This window comes from Ochotona princeps, unplaced genomic scaffold (genome assembly GCF_030435755.1).
Source record: "Ochotona princeps isolate mOchPri1 unplaced genomic scaffold, mOchPri1.hap1 HAP1_SCAFFOLD_5850, whole genome shotgun sequence".
NCBI classification, from domain to species: domain Eukaryota; kingdom Metazoa; phylum Chordata; class Mammalia; order Lagomorpha; family Ochotonidae; genus Ochotona; species Ochotona princeps.
In genome coordinates, this window is record NW_026701220.1 from 254 (window position 1) to 13,622 (window position 13,369).

Sequence of the window (13,369 nt, forward strand, 5' to 3'; positions counted from 1 at the left end):
TTTCAGGATTTCCAGCTGTACCCTTTGTTCAGATCACAAGGGTGTTTCAATGCTGGACCTATGCATGTTGCTCCAACAGAATAAATTTCAAATGACAAGTGTCTACTCAGAAGCTCTATTACCTCTACACTTTGTTTCCCACATGCATTTTACATCACTGATAATTGTTGTTGTTCTCATACAGTTTATCACTCAATAGGTTGATGCTTGGGTTTCAAAGAACTTATTTTCATCTGATACTGAGTCTGTTTTCTGCAACTCTATGAAGACAGACTAACCTTTTTTTTCAGTTAAAAAGACAAAGGACAGCAGAACACAAATGGGATACAGCATCCAATAGTATAAATGAGCAGAATGCTCATGTGACCACGTGTTAATGGGCACCAAATCCAGGTGCTAGTTTGGCTCATCCTGCATCCTTTCCTCTCTCCTATGTTGCTAGGGAGCCCCAAGAACATGCCTCCTCAGGCTTCCCTTTCAATGCCCTATGTCATCATGTACCTTGTATGAAATTCCCTTTTGATACAAGTTCACATGAGGTTTTATCTTTGCTGCAATCTGTCATGAGCTGTGCAGGATGAGTGGTGATCCTTTGGGGAACCGTTTGGGTACTCACTTCACTATGACAACCACGATTCCATTGTCTCCCTGCACACCATGGCCCCTGATCTGATCGTTTCACCGTTCTCTATCCTAATGCCTTCTGAAAGTGTCCTTGATATTCAGGAGATAGTGGTGACACTCATTGGCCAATTGAAATGCTCTCAGAAATAACATACAAAGATGTCTATATGTTCTTACACTCAGTTCTATCCGAGCACTATTCTCCCTTGCTACATGATTGTATGAAATACAGGATAGTCAAAATTCTTCCAGGAATATGTTTTAGGCATGGATTTTGTGTTGTTGTAAGCAGTTTTTATTGCCTGCCATCTGAGGGCTGTTGACTCTTGCTTGGAGCTCACATAAGGCATGTTTTGTTTCCCATTCCACCTGCAGGAAACCTGGAATGATGTGTCAAATAAGTCCGGTCAGCCAGAGGCCTATGATGTCAAGCCTGAGTTGGTTATGGGCCCCAATTATTTTCTAACCCGTGCCCCCTATTTCATGTGTTTAATTAGCCAAATCCCTTGTTCAAGCACCTTATGTTCTCCACTCACACACAGAACAAACAATAAGGGATGCTTTTTCTGCAAGACTGCATTGGTGCTTTCCAACATTCTTTCTGCCTAAGAATTGAACTCCTGAGTGACAAGTTCCCACAGGGCACATGCACTGAGGGAACCACTTCCTTTCCTATGGTGCTAGTGTTGTCTCTCAGTAGCACACTCAAGAGGCACTTCCCAGGACACCAAGAAGTTTGTTATACTTTTTATACTTTAACTTCTGAAAGGGGTAACTGCGAGGCTCTGAAAGCCACTGCTTGTGAATCAAAAATACACATCTGACAGGAATTATGAAGGAGTTCGCTCAACATTCAAATGGCTCCATCGCTGCATTCTATCTCATGATCTGTGTTTAAGTTTGGTTGTGTTGCTGAGGCTAGCCTCACTGAAAACCCCACTTTAGGTGATGTTGGGATGGCAAATCTCCCATGTGTGCTCTGATCCAGAGGTGAGACAGTTTTCTGAACACATCCACAGGCATCATCAGTTTTTCTGCTTTGTCATCATCAAACCCACTTGGGAATGCCACCCAGTGTCCAAGTCCATGAGTAGAACTGGACCAAGTCCTCTAAGCATCAGTGGATGGGCACCACTACAGCTTGGAAAGGGGTGCACCCATATCAGAAGCCCTCTGTCTTCTGAGGGACTTAATGGAGTAGTCTGCATGGTTTCTTGGATTTTTTTCTTCTTTCTGCCCTATAATTAGTTGAAATGCCCACTAAAAACTAAGTTGCCAGAAACTGAGTAACCTTCCTCATCTGATGAAGTCTTCAGAACTGCGCGGATCAAGCAGAATGATGACTTGGCACTTTTCTACTTCCTATAACCTTTCCTTTTCTATGTATTTATCTTTGTTCTTTAATGATGTAAACTACACTGGTAAAGACATAATTGGACTGAGAAATATTAGAAAGCTCATGATGCATTTAAAATTAATACTTGTGTTGCTCTGAGATTTTCAAAATTATAAACTGTGTTATTATGGATAAGTTTTCATAGAGTGTGTTGTATGCTGGCAGTCTCATAAACACCCACATTGTGAGAATAAGTCTGGTGAAAAATATTGTGTTGCAGTTTTCAGCTGGTTAAATGATATTTAAAAACACACTAAGAATTTTTTTATCTCCCATTTTCAACAGGTGATGTTCTATCAGGATGGAGTCTGATGTCTTGTCAGGTATGTTGCCTGAACACATTATTTCAATGCCAATTGGTGACTTCTGTCCCTTGATCTCTTAGTCACTACAGAGTCGAGTCAGCCTACTTCCTTAGCATTTTCTTTGATTTTCCTTGAGCTTGCTTTAATGTAACTCAAAAGGCAACTCCATCAAAACCTGCATGTTTGAGTTCTCTAGCTTCATTTGAAATCTGCAGCTTACACATAGGAGGAAGGGGTTCTTCGGGGGAGAATCAGCCAAGAGGCAGCCAAACTGAGATCATGCTGTAGTTTAATGTTTTCCTATCACTTGTTATGGAACACTAACAGCACTGTCAGCTTCTTTATCCCTTGTCTTTTGCTTTATCAAAGTGTGGCTGTGATGCCAAGTACAAAAATGCTATCAGTGACAAAAATGTAAAATCTAAAAATAAATTTAGCATACAGGCGTTTTTCTCTCAAAAGTATTCAGACTAGACATCAAATTTTCATCAAGCAGTAACTGTGTAAACTTATCTCTGTTGTGTCTCAGAAGCCACATGAGTCCCATGGGTTTATCAGGTTTTGATGTTTTTTTTTCATTGCCACTCAAGGTTGAAATGAATATATTGTCTTCAGCTATACTGAGAAAACTCCAGGCTTTGCTTTAGCAGAAGAAGTGATACCAGCACTGCCATCAAGATCAGTGTCACATAGAATGGCTGACCAGAACTTTTGAGTGGGAGCTGACACCTGACCTAGGGCGTGGGCCCATCCGCGTCTAGTGTGTTCTGATCTCCGGAAGAGCACAGTTGGCATGTTCTTTAGGATTTTACTTCTCAGTCACTTCCTTTGACCTCATATGAGGGACTACTGGTTCTCAAATGCTTGCATAGCATTTTGCAAGCATTGCTGTAAATCCTTGTCCATGAGGAGTGGATGGGATTCCGTAGGAACACGTGCTGCAGTGGAACGTAACCATTTTGCTTCAGGCTGTTTCGTCGTTGTCTTACAGTTGCATACTAAATGGACACACTCCAAATGACCAGATGCACTCGGCTTATCTGTCTTTATCCTTCTTTGATATTGTAGTAACTCCAATTCTTTCTGCACAAATGGTATTCAAAGATAAAAATAACACATGTTTAAAAGGAATCCAGAATACAAATATACTTTGTTAAAGAAAAAGCTTAAATCTATCTATCGTAATGTGTACTACCCTTAATTTTTTGGCCTGAGGTCTCAAAACTCTCATGAAAATCCTCAGTATAAGTGCATAATGCTGGGATTCAGAATATTTTACCACTGTCCAATACTTAGATGAATCTATTTCTGTAAAATTTTTAAATAAAGTTTCATTTTCCTGCAACAGAATAAATAAATACACATTGGAACACCACCCATTGTTCAAGAACACTGATTGTACAAGCATCATCCACTGAGGGAGGAAGCCAGGCCTGCGCTTCATCTCAGGAGGACTGTCCATGAGGCCCCTAAACAAAGACCGTCATTTTGCCTGTATGCTCTTCTGTCCTGAGCCAGGGCCTACCTTTTTCCCAAGAGATGCCCTCCCAGCCTACCTACCAGGAAGGGAGAAGCCTCTTGAGCCCAGGCAGGCCTAGGCCCAGCTCACCACGTGGTCACAGTGGCTGCAGCCAGGACCCCAAGCATGGAGTCTGACCCAGCCCAGGACCTCTGAACGGCGAACAGGCTGCTGCAAGTTCCTTGAGCTCTCAGTGGAACACCAGTGGACACAGCACTTTTCCGATTATCAGACCATTTGGTTTTTCTTTACCTTTTGTTCCTGCTGGAGTAAGTGTAAGTCACTAATACCAATGATAGTCAAGAATGAAAGAAAAAGAAAAGAATGGGTGAATTATAAACATTTTTTTCTCAAAAGTTATTAAAGCCATGATCCTTTTTTTTAGTATACATATTTTAATAAGCTAATCTCAGAAAATAATCAGAAAAGTATCAGTATGCAATAGGAACTGGTACTGCATGGATTTTGAATAAGTTCTTTCAGTGCAGTCAGATATGGAGTTGGATATGTGATCTACAAGTATTTTGACAATTTTTGTTTTGTTTTGTTTTTTCTTCAACAGATCATGTAATGTAGCTGCCAGAATTGAGCCCGAGCCAGGTATGTTGAACGACCAAAAGCTCCCAATGTCAAACAAGCCTAGCCTGATTCTGTTTGATCCCACATATGTCATCTGTTGGCCCTCTGTGGTACTAAAAAGCTGGTTTAGCATAATTCCTGGATACTCTGTGTGCCAGTCAAAGGATTACTTTTTCAGCATGTTTCATTTTTCTAACTTGGCTTGAAATCTTAAGTTTCTTAAAGTGGTACAGTGTCTTGGCAGAGAATTGTGCATGTGGCACCTAAACTAAGACTCCTGTTACTCCTCATGTCTCTCATCCTGGTGGTCAGTAGAACACTGAATTTGCAGTTTACAAGCCACTAGTTTTTTTTTTATGTCCTCACTCTGGCTTTTCCAAGGAGTAGCTCTTACTCTAGGGATACAATGTTACATTTGAATACAAAATGTTAAATGTGTGAAGAAGTATGCAATAGGAAGTCACTTTGGTCCAAAAGGTATCAAATCATTATCTTCTCATAAGTTGTAGTTTTTTCATCAGCTTGTTTTCATGGTGAATTGGAAACCTCCTTAAAATCCTCATCACAAGTATCATGGGTATATTGTATTTTGGTCAAATTGTTATTTTTTTTTCCTGCGCTCAGATGTTGATACAAGACTGTTGCTTGAAAATATACTAAGAAAATGACTTGTTTTTCTTTAGCAGAGGGAATTAAGCTACACATGCAAAACAGAGAAGCTCAAGTGTAATCAATGACCAAATTATACAGTGAGAGATGGTGTCAGCCTGAGTGTAGCGTAGGCCCACCCCTGTCTACTGTCCCCTTCCTTCAGAGTTACTGAAGACGGAAGCTGAGTTGGCATTGTTCCCTATGTTTTTAAATTTGCTATGCACATCTTTTAACCTCACACTAAGAACTACTTTTTTTCTAGAATGATTGCATTTAAAAAAAAGTTTGCTTGGCATCTTCTGTTTCTGTCCATGAAGAATGAATGCAGTTCTTTGGACAAAATTGAGTTACCAAAACTAAAACAACCATTTTGTTTCAAGTGATTCATTGTCTCACAGTTGAGCATTGAATGTTAACATGCTGAGCTGCCAGGTCCCTTCAGTGTGAATGCTTTCTACAAACACAGAATTCAAAGATAACCTATGTAGTGTGAATTTTGAACATGAATTCATTTGGGATCAGAAAGACTAAGTATCCATTTTTTTCTCACAACTTGTATTTTTCTTAAATGTTCTGAAACCCCATGAACATCATCATGATGAGTGTTATGGCTGGATTTATAATAATCTATTTTTTCTCTCTTTGACACTGAGACTTTTTATGAAACTGTGTCACATAATACAATGTAATTAATGAATTAAAAATAATAAATAAATTTTTAAAAAGTCATTTTTCTTGAATGGATTAATAACACCACTCCCAGATGTGATCCACACTCAGTTTCAGCGATTTACCTGGGTTTTCTATTTGGAGAGGATCCCAGGAGTGATCCTGGCATGCTCACCGCCATGTCTCCTGTCCTTGTCTTGTCAGTCACTGAAGGGTTCATTTGGCATGATTCCTTAGGACTTCTTTCTTTACCTTCCCTGCAACAGTTCTAACACCTACTCCTCAAACTGCTGATTATTGGCAATGGTTTGATAGTCCCTTCATTGCTTGGAGGAAATCTTTGGTGAAAGTCCTTAAAGCAGGATTCAGGGTTCTTCCACACTGTGAGATGATTATTAACCAGAACATTCTTTCTGGTTTTTTCTTCAACAGAGAAACATCCTGGCAACTTGGAAGACCAAATGATTGGCAAGAAGGCTCAAGAAATCCTACGGACAGAAGACACATCTAGTAGAAGGCCACACAGCTCTTCTGTTCCGCCTATTCAGTTTTTAGTATTTTCCACACTTTTGTATGTCTAATTTTCTAAATTTCAATATTAACCCAAACTCTGTTTTTAAGAAGAAAATGCAAAAATTCAAAATTGGGATGAAATTTATGCCCAGAAATAGCCAATTTTTTTTTTTTTTTGTTAACAACATAGGAATCACTACAAACTCAGTTTTTTCTTTTAGCATTGAGAGACTTTAAACAGCACACAGAGTAATAAGCTGTTCCAAAATATCAGCTCAGTTAATGTCACCCTTCAGTTTTCATCGTCATTACTCAAGGGGATTTCTAGTTCCTACATAAGGAATGTTTTAAGATAAAGTAAAAACTGTAAGAATGAACTTAAAAAGTGAGCTGAGTTGGTACAAAAACTTTAAATCTATGCATAGATTTTTTAGTATGTATTTTGATAAACTTTTTTATGAGATTGTCTCTGTTAATATAAACATAATATTCAGAGATCTCAGAAAAAATTTCATGAAAATATATACCAGAGAAATATATGCATGGATGTAATTTTTTTGTGCCAATACCAACTCATGTTTAAATTCATTTTTATAGTTTTTAATTTTATCTTTTTTTGTTTATTTTGAAATATCTGTTCATTTGTAGGATTGAAACAAATGTGCTTCTATACCATTAATAAGCTGGATGTTATCCCCAGGAGAAATGATGGTTTTAAAATTCTGTAGAAACTGAAGATTAAATATGAATTTATCAAACACCTATGACAATGTTATTAGTTAAATACTGCACACAATGATGAAGTGATTCCTAGCCCTTGTTGAAAACATTAGCTGAGTAATTATAAAATTGAACATTAAGAGTCAAAAGATTCGATGCATAGGAAAAATCAAAAGACGTACTTTCTATAACAAAAAGCCAATCAGAATTTCATCAAAAATGTCTTCTAAATTTTTAATTCCTGGAATATATTTATCAATGCAAAAATCATTTCTCAAAAATATCAGCTACATTGCCTTCTCATATGTCCATAAGTCTTCATTATATCGGTCACAACAAAAAACAATTTTTTTTCTGAAACATGACTTTTTGGCAATCTCATAGTAAGTCACAGAGATTTTGTGTGATAATAAACAACTTATTATCGAATATTCATGAACTTCAAAAATCTGAATGACAGAGTAATAGTACCATATTTATTGAAAAAGGGTACTGTTCGCTTATACTGATATTGACATATATACCAATTTTGACATACCTAGCTTGACCTGCTTGGAAAAAATGATTTTAAGAGCTCATATAACAACTAAAAACTGAATTACAGTTACTCTTAAAATCTTGCGTTCTAATGCCTGATTTTAATGAATTACACTACCTGTTAAAAATCTTATGTTGTAATTCCTGATTTTACCAAATTACACTTACCGTTAAAATCTTACATTCTAATGTCTGATTTTGCCGAATTAGTTACTCTTAAAATCTTACGTTCTAATGCCTGATTTTACCAAATTACACTTACCGTTAAAATCTTATGTTCTAATGCCTGATTTTACCGAATTACAGTTACTGTTAAAATGTTATGTTGTAATGCCTGATGTTATGACTTAAAGAAATAACCTCTGCATGAGACAACTGTTTAGTAGAGGAAGACAGATGACCAATTTTCGACAAAAGCACTAAGCTATGTATACTGTAACTACTTGAAATATCATATGTATGTATCCCATGAATCTTACAGATCTATTCTTTTATAAACCTAACTTACTGATTATCCATCATAACGATGAATGTATTGATTCCATATCATATCAAACTCTAATTTTACAAAGTACATTTTTTTATTATTGAGAAACTATTTTCAATGTTTCCCCCATGAAATTCTAGATTTCATTATAAAGTTCATTTGTCCACAAAATAAAAGCATTTGATGACTTACTGGCTTTGATCATTTTGTTTGCTCGTGAGTACAGCTTTACTGGGGGTCCAGCTCAGTTGAGTATTTCTGGTCTCACTGGTCAATCAAGTACTGTAGTCAGCTGACAATGTCAGTGTGGGGATGTTTTGTTGGTCTTTCAGCTGCCTCTTTTTTAGTCTCTTTGGCAACAGCAGGTAATTTCTGCCTCTGTCTATGGAGAAAGAGGAGATAGGAAGGGGCAGAAAATGTCACTTTTCACACCTCTACTTGCATCACATTTGCAAATCTCCCATTGGTCAAAGTTCAGAGGTGCGTGGTTGAGCTAAGGTTAACTTTTACCAGAAAGAGACAATCGGCCCCTCTAATTGCATTATCCCCACTATTCCACAGTGCCATTCTCGTAGATTAAATACCTTTGACCAATCTCAGTCCAAACTTAAAATGCGAGGTTTAGAAATATTTTTAATTTTGATTTTTTAGTATTTTATGTTAAAACTCCAGACTCTTGCATTTCCGTTTATTCCTCCCACCACTGATTCACCCCAGATCATTAAAATATTATAGTTCTTCATAAACAGCCATAAGTCCATCATTCTGCCCTTTAATTTTGTCCTGACATCATAGGCATAGACAATGGAGTCCAGCGTCCTATTGTCCAATGTATTTAATACCCTATTATTTACTGTACATCCCATTAAATGAATTATCAATCTTTTGTCACATTCTGAGTTGTGCGACAATTTTCATGCAATCCAGCTCTGGACTGGAACATGAATAATCCCTTTATGTCATTTACCTACATAATATGTGTTACCCATTCCCCTCTGGCTTAGTGTACAGTTTGGTTTTTCACTCAGCCATCAGGATATTTTTGTACTTATATTGTGGAACCCCCACTTCACAATGCCCACAGATTGCATGAGTGGAGATAATGCCATAATTAAAAATGCCAAAGAAAAGACAAAAAGGTGTACTTAAAACAAAGTGATGAAAACACCATCTTCATTTGGAAATCACTACATTCACATCAGTTTAAAAGCACCCCAAAACGGGAACACCAATGGGATCGCTTCAGAAACAGCTGCGTGCTCATATGAAGGTTCTGCTGCACATCAACACTTGTGGAGTAAAAGAGGCAGAAATAACCCGCCTTCACGGTGCGTCTGTGACTTTTTGATCATAAAATTTCAGAAGGAGACAATAGGAAATAGAGGAAATCTGATATCCAAGGGATTTGCCAATTGCAATCCATGAGCACCATTCTAACCATAAGAAAACTTTTAATAATCGGGGTTTTCTTTCATCTGCTTGATGAAGGTAATTTCTTCGTTTTAAAGGGATATCCTAAGGCCTGAACTGCTCCAAACTTGAACTTAAAATGAATGTTATGCAGTAACACTGCCAGATACATGTCTTTCTGGCAGATAGGAGAAAGATAGTATAATCATAGGTCTATGCTTAGTGGTGTAAGATGGAACATGTTAATCAGAGAAATAAAGATCCTTGAGATATTTATTGAAAAAAACATCTTCTAGGTTACCAATGCTGAAGTTCTGAGATCCATGTGTATAAGATTTACTCATGAACAGTGTGCCTTAAAACTTGACAAATATATTTTAAAGTTATTTGCACAAAGATAAATGCATATTTTAATTCACTTCCAAAACTTCTTTGAATGTCGAGTTTACACACAAACATTCATTTACTTTCTGCTGTACAAAAGCAACACAACAGAACCTGGGGAAATGGAACAAGCACCATTTTCTTCGCAAAGCAATGGGCAATATCTTGGACTCTTTAATCTCACTCCTTCCATTTTAGGCAAATAGGCCAATACTGTGTAGATCAGTAGTAGACAGCTGCTTCTTTCATTTCTTTTTCTTCTTCTTATGCTTAATTTGTCTGTAGCTTGATTGATGGAAGGTAAATATAATTTTGCCTTGGCTTTTTTTGCCTGTAATATAAGCTAGTACTTTGGTATGCATAGGTCTTTGAAAGAATGAAAGCATTCGCTGAATAACAAAAAAGAAATACTGCTGGCAAATGGTAATGTTTGTAATTTTCTAAAACTGAAAAAGGAAAATAAATATGTTCCACAAGTGGCAAATATGTAACAGGTTGAGAAAGAACACCAAGTACAATAATGTTGGATAAAGGTTAGTTCTGTGTGGGGGTGGGAGGCAATGGACTAGAGTAATACAGAAGTAAACCAGACGTGCACACTACAAATGCATTGTTATAAACTTCAGTTTATTTTATCAAAACCTTTTAGACAGTGATATTAAAAAAACTACAAAATGCTGTTGTCTGCACATGTATATATATATATGACATGATAACAATGCCTGTAAATATTTACAAATGCACACATAGCAAAAGATGCCTGGAAGTGGCCAGAATTGTAGTGCAGCAGACCAACCTCTGCCTGTGAAGCCTGAAGCCTGAGTGGATATTGATTCACGCCTAGGACTGGTCCAGTTCCCTGAGTGTGCACCTGGGAAAGAAGTCGGGATGACATATGTGCCACCGATGAGGGACACCTACATGAAGCTCCTGGTTGGGATGGTCAGCCTCTGGATGTTGTAGTCAGTTGGGGAAGGAACCAGCAGCTGGGAAATCTCCTTGTTCCTCCACTAACTCTGTGATAGAAGTAAGTGCAAACAGGAAAGTAAGAATCATACAGGGAGTGTGTGAAGGCCAGCATTGTGACCTGTGACTTAGCTGCCACCTGCAAGATTAGCATCTCAGTGGCAGCAAATATTTGAGTCCCAGTTGCTCTGGTTCTGGTCCAGCTCCCTGCTCCTGCACGTGCAAAAGCAACATGACACAAGTACTTGGACCTTTATCAGCCATGTGGGAGAACATGTTAGGCCATCAACCACTGATATGTTGGTAGTGAGCCAGCCAATGGAAGCTCTCAATTGCACTCTGTCTCTCCCTCCACCACTCTTCAAGAAAATAGATCTTTCTGAAAAACTAAGTTTATTTTCATAGGCCAGGTTTGAAAATTCATGCTTTTTCATCATATTTTCCATATACTGACTGACCTTTTTTTTTTTTTTTTTTTTTTATCCAGCAGCCTGCTCCCCTCCTGGCAAGGAATGGCCGCCTCCTCGATCCCCATTAGTCCAGGGCCGAGTCGGGACTGGAGACCGGGCACTGCAGTCCTCACGGGGACCTGCCGCACCCAGCCTCGGGGTTCGCTCTGGCCGTCGCGGTGGCCCACGCTGGGCACTGCGTGGATGAGCTGTGGATGCCTCTTCATCGCCCCCGCCCTGTCTACCTCTGCCCTCCGCTTCCGTGGAACTGGGCTCAGCTTTCACCAAGCCCACTCCCAAACCTCCAGGGCCCACTCAAGGCCACTCCCCTCGCCCCAAAGACCCCTGTGGTCCCCTCGGACCTCCTGTGGGCAGCCCTCTGGGCTGGACTCCCAGGCACTCAGATTTGGGGCCTCCCACCCTGTCACTGCTCATGGCCTTCCGAAGGCATGTGTTACCCCATTTCACAGAAGGCCCTCCCCGAGACCCGCCTGGGAGGGCTGGGTGCCTGGGTTCATTTCTTAGTGGACACCCAGACACCCCCTTGAGAACCAAGGAAGCCTGGCCCTGAGAGCTGGCCCATCTTTCTGTACAGGAAAAGCCCAAAGCCCTGCCCGGAAGGATACCCCTGTGCAGGTGTCTGCGGGGCCCTGGAAGGCTTCTCTGGCTACAGCACCCTGTTCCCAGGCATGCAGGTGCTTTTCCGCTGCGTGGACTTTTTAATAAATATGTAACATTCAGTTGAAAGTGAAACCAGGGATTTTTTACTTTCAGCAATGTTGACCTTTTCTGTGACATGCATTTCTGTGAGTTCTTCATACTAACACCTGTAAACTTGATGAATTTTCAGGCCTTCTGTATGAGAGTGTTCCATGCTATGAATGATGCATTGTTCTCAGAACTAATTATGATCTGAACCAAACTTCCTGGGAACTTTTGATTTCAAAAGATCAGTTTATTAGCTCCCAGAGGAATTTTGATTTTCAAAAGCATATCCATTTTCTTTGCTTTGTTTGCTAATTCATATTCCATTTTTTAACTTCTGCTTTAGTATCTTAATGCATTTTTAGTTCATCAACCCACATACTGTATTCAGTAATTACATCTTTTTCCTTTTTGAAGATTCTATTATTTATTTGAAAAGCATGGCAAAAAAAATAAAAACAACTTGATAAAAAAAAGTAGTACTGACTTCGGATGAAATCTGTTGTGCTGTATACTAAAGCCAGAAGAGTACCAAGACAGGCGGTGTGAGCGGGCTCCCTCCCTGTCACCTGAGTTCCTCCCTGACCAACACACATGTCCAGGCAAGAGACTCTCAACATCGCTCTTTATTGGCTTGGCCAATGAAAACATATGAGAAAAGTAAGAGACAAAGGTATTCAATAATTTTTTCATTGGTTTACTGGTATTTGACTGACACTGAGTTTCATCTCTCCTCATCTGTTTGGCCGACTCCGAGGCCATTGAAGCGTCTGTGAGTATGATAGCATGAGCACCCTCACATTTGCTGGTCACCAGGGAGAAAATAAGTTACAACCAGTATGAAGTCGTTTGAAAATATTTGTGCTTGTTTCAAATGCACCTCCGTTGCAATCAGCAATGCCATTTTAGAAATCTGTTAAATAGAAATCTGCACAGATATAAAGAGAAAATATTGGAGGATTTAAAAAAAAACACAGAAATAGGGGTTGGCATTGTGGCATAGTGGGTAAAGCTGTTACCTGCAAAGCTGGCATCCAATTTGGGTGACAGTTTGTGTCTCAGCTGTTCCAGTTCATATTCAGTTCTCTGCCAATGGCTTGGGAAAACAGTAGAAGATGAACTACGTGTTTGGGTCCCTACCTACCACTCACATGAGAGATTGAGAAGAAGCTTCAGGTGCATGGCTTTCGTGTGCCCTAGCCCTGACTGTTGTTGCCAGAAGATGGGAGGTTCTCTCTCTCTCTCTCTCCTTCCCTCTTTCTCTCTCCCTTCCTCCTTCCCTCTCTCCCTCTGTGTGAGTGTTCATCTCTCTGTAACTAAGGTTTCTGAATAAAGATATTTTTAAAATCAATAATGGAAATAGAGTAAAACTTAGATGTTCAACAGTTAGAGAAGGAGACAACTTCTCTGAAAGACTATGTAGCTGCAAACATCGACAAGCCTCGCTGTATTAAA

At 39.1% G+C, this 13,369-nt stretch overlaps 1 long non-coding RNA gene across 1 annotated transcript; it reads left to right on the plus strand.

Moving 5' to 3' along the window:
* Nucleotides 1-2,223: 2,223 nt before the first annotated feature.
* LOC131479422 (uncharacterized) lies at nt 2,224-6,388 on the plus strand. The gene is made up of 3 exons (XR_009244863.1): nt 2,224-2,343; nt 4,407-4,444; nt 6,176-6,388. It is a non-coding gene; the product is annotated as an uncharacterized LOC131479422 (long non-coding RNA).
* The last annotated feature ends 6,981 nt before the right edge of the window (nt 6,389-13,369 follow it).